Here is a 4,030-nt window from a genome sequence, read left to right as displayed (position 1 = left end):
ACCACAACCATTCCTCACCACTGCTATCATAACCACAACCATCCTTCACCACAACCACCACAGCCGCAACTACCACAACCATCCCTCACCACAACCACCACAGCCGCAACTACCACAACCATCCCCCACCACAACCATACCTCACCACAACCACAATAGCCACAACTACCACAAGCATCCCTCCCTACAACCACCACAACCTCTACAACCACAGAGGTGAGCAGGGTAGCAACTAAACTCGCTCCTTTTCGCTGACTCATGGATGTTGAAACCCCTACTATGTGAGTCAGGACAGACCTCGAAGACAATTGCCCCTCCCCCCCATAAAAAAAATCCCCATATTCCCCACATTCTGCAGGGAATGCATCTGGAAACCCCACCAAACAGGATATTGGTGGCTCTTATAAGCGGCAGGCAGGGTGAGGCAGAGGCAGACGCACACTTGAGGGTGAAGCACAAGCACCTTCTCTGAGACCAACGCTAAGAGGAGAAAGAGAACCGACCAGAAGACATGCAGTGGCTACGTCCTTTGGTGAGTATCCTGAAAATGATCGTTCTTTTACGCATTTCAAAATAACTGCAGTGTTACTTCAAAGAAGAAGTACTGCCTTACAACGACAAAGTAGCTTGTGCACCCCAGTAATCAGTGCACCTATACTAATTAGATGCAACCATACCAGGCAGGCTCATGGTCTGTGATCAAACGAAAAATGGTCCCCTCACAATAACTACTTTTATCTGAATCAGTTCCAAAAGGTACCCGCTCAGAATTCCTTCTAAACCACTAAAACAAACTCTTCCATACCATGACCACAAATACCCAGCAGTAACGAAATATCTGCCCATGGTAGGGGTCAGATCAGCTCCAGAACAAGGAGTGCTTAAAGCTCTGAGGAAGGAAAGCAAACCACCTCCGAACATTACATCTCGGGGACGTACAACATCCAGATTTTTGCTAGCGAAGGTAACTTAACTGTTCTTCCTGAACAACTAAGATATATAAACTAAGACATCATAGGTCCTGTACAAGTGAGAGGACCAGGAGAGACATTCATAGCATTGTGTGGTGGTCGTATACCATGATACAAAGGCAAACAAGAAAGAAGGGACAAAGGTGTAGGATTTCTGGTCAATAAATACTTTAAATGGCAATAGTGAAGAATAGTATAAATGAAAGAATAACAGGCTCGATATCAAAACTGAAAGAGACACACAATTACATTATTCCAAGTCTAACTCTAACATCAGTTTGTGATGAATAAGAAACAAAAAAAAAAGGGGGGGGGGTATGAAGAAAGTTATCAAACCCGGTAAAAATTCGTGTGGAAGATTTCAGTGCAAAAGACAGGCAAGAAAAAGTCAGGTAAGAAAAAAAACAGGTAAGAAATAGGTAAGAAAAAGACAGGTATGACTGCAGTAGGGCATTTTGGACTCGGTATCCAGAATGCGTGAGGTGATGATCATGTCCCGCATTCAGTCAGCTTTACTTATGGTTAAATCAAAAGCGGGATATTTCTCACGTCCCTGACGCTGAACAATTCACGACAGTCCAGCACAAACCTTGTAACACAGCACCAGCCTTATAACACCTACCTCACGACACAGGCGCTGATGATGGCGGTGGTGGTGGGGCTGATCGCGATGGCCGTGGCTGACCCCGTTCCTGACCCCGTCGCTGGGCACGGAGGTGGCGGATTCTACAGGGGAGGAGGTGGCTTCGGCGGAGGCGGCTTCGGTCGCGGTGGCGGCTTCGGCCGCGGTGGCGGCTTCGGTCGCGGTGGCGGCTTCCATCACGGTGGTGGAGGCTTCCGGAAAGGTGGATATGGGTAAGTACAACACACACACACACACACACACACAATCAGTAATGGTGAAGTAGACCATGGATTTGTCTCAGTTCAGTTACCCTCTCACTCGTTACCTTATTACACTTGACCTCTCACTCATTTCACTTACCCTCTCACTCATTTAACTTACCCCACTCCTCATTTCACTTATCTGCCACTCATTTCACTTACCCCACCACTCACTGCACTTATCTGTCACTCACTTCACTTACCCCACCACTCACTTCACTCATTTCACTTAATCATTGCAGATACCATGGTTAGAGAGACGACACACCTCATCACTCCAGCCCTGCCTTCCCTCGAGTGACCTGGCCTGACCTGACCTGAGAGGAGGTGAGATGACCCTGTAGCAGATGTCATGAACTGTCACAGGGTCACAAGAAGAGGTGTCCTAGTGGCCTCACCTCACCTCACCTCACCTCACTTCACTTTTTCATTCTCCCAACTGTCATCACTTCCATAAATAAAATGCAATAAAAGCTGGCATCTCATTCTATCCTCTTCAATTATTTAAAATTTCTAAAGGTAATATATTTTTTTGCATTATATACGAGGTGTTCGAAAATGGCTGACCACGTCTCAAAATATATTGCAACACTGAATTTAAAAAAAAAAAAAAAAAATAGCAGTGGCAAAATCTAACTCATATTTACCAGTACATTCTAAAACCCTGATCGATTTAAGACAAGGAATATTCTATCTAGGAATGTGGCGATACGAAGAACAAACAGACTACACAAGAAAAAAAAAAAAGGGGGGGGGGAAACAATGAACAGATGAAACCATTAAATCAAGAAAAAAAACGGAAAGTAGACAGACTCTTCATAGTTTGGAAAAAGAGGACAAGAGCAAAGAGCAAAGGACAGACAAAGCGAAGTTGATTTTGTGTGTGTGTGTGTGTGTGTGTGTGTGTGTGTGTGTGTGTGTGTGTGTGTGTGTGTGTGTGTGTGTGTGTGAATAGGCGAAGAGATTACGCTGGAAACAAAATATAAGAAAAACAAACAGTAGGTGAAATGAATCATAATATACTTGATAAATTAAAGAAAAAATAAGAATAAGCGATACAAGGTAGAACAAATAATAATAAATTAAAACTGTTGCAGTACTCTGTACAAGTAAATGCAAACTGCACTCCATGCATTTATAACATGATAAAGAGTTATTTATGTAAATTCCGTGAACACACACAGAAAAAAAAATCATCGTCTATCTATCTATCTACTGCCAGACGCCATAATTCCGTACGGGGTGGCCATTTGACTCTGAGTTATTTATTTTACAGGGAGGGGCACTAACCCTCCACCAACCCACTTGACACGTAGGAAGTACGTATGGTTTGGTTATAAGGTTACCACCCAGCGTTGTAAATGGTTTCTTGGCTTACGGGAAACCATTTGGCTTGTCACTCAATGTAAAACCACCTGTAAAGGAAAGAAAAGCAATAAGTAATGACAGGAAAGATGGGAGCAATAGGAAGAGAGGAGGGCAGGCACAGAAAAAGAATGATAAAGGCTAAGGAAGAAGTAGGCAGCATTACATCGTGAGTGGATGATGGTCGCCACCACCTACCACTACGTACACATAACATATTGTTTCTCTCTGTCACCTGTCAACAAAGCCGCAACAACAGAAACACATAACGTGATGTGTCGTAATACCTGAACGAACTAAAAACCTCACTGAAATATCTTGGAGGGCGCGGACCCACCCAGCTGTCCCCCTCTCCCTCTCCTCGACCCTGCTTAAAGTGAACGTTCAAGATGGAATTAGAAGTAATGGTATCAAACTAGATAAATTACCCTTTATTAAGGAAATGGGTAGAAACTGGTTTGGCAATAAAGTAGTAGATCGATGGAATACGCTACCTAGTGAAACAGTTGCTGCCCCTTCTACTGAAAGTTTCAAGCATAGGCTACAGAAGCATAAAACAAGTAAGGGATGAATATAAAAAACAATCACGTAATAACCAGTACTAATTCATTCTTTTTCCTTTACAGGTAGTTTCTTTTTCCTTTCGCACATTCCTATAAAATGTCCACGCTAGTTTTTTTTTCTATAGGCTACTGCGTAGTGTTCCTTCTCACTTTTTCCTGCCAGTTTCGGCAGGAGGGTTTGGTGGGAGGGAGAGAACCTTCTTCTTTACTAGCCTTTTCTTATTCTAATACTTAGTTATTCTTGTA

At 43.3% G+C, this 4,030-nt stretch overlaps 1 long non-coding RNA gene across 1 annotated transcript; it reads left to right on the top strand.

The window, feature by feature from the left end:
• The first annotated feature begins 435 nt into the window (after positions 1-435).
• Positions 436-2,319, top strand: LOC145418608 (uncharacterized). The gene is made up of 3 exons (XR_013900714.1): positions 436-532; positions 1,606-1,826; positions 2,099-2,319. It is a non-coding gene; the product is annotated as an uncharacterized LOC145418608 (long non-coding RNA).
• Positions 2,320-4,030: the final 1,711 nt, after the last annotated feature.

Source organism: Coenobita brevimanus, chromosome 14, assembly GCF_032717465.1.
Source record: "Coenobita brevimanus isolate Jiangsu-jjx chromosome 14, ASM3271746v2, whole genome shotgun sequence".
NCBI classification, from domain to species: domain Eukaryota; kingdom Metazoa; phylum Arthropoda; class Malacostraca; order Decapoda; family Coenobitidae; genus Coenobita; species Coenobita brevimanus.
Note: the sequence above shows the minus strand (reverse complement) of the source record. Positions and strands in the feature narration are given on the sequence as shown.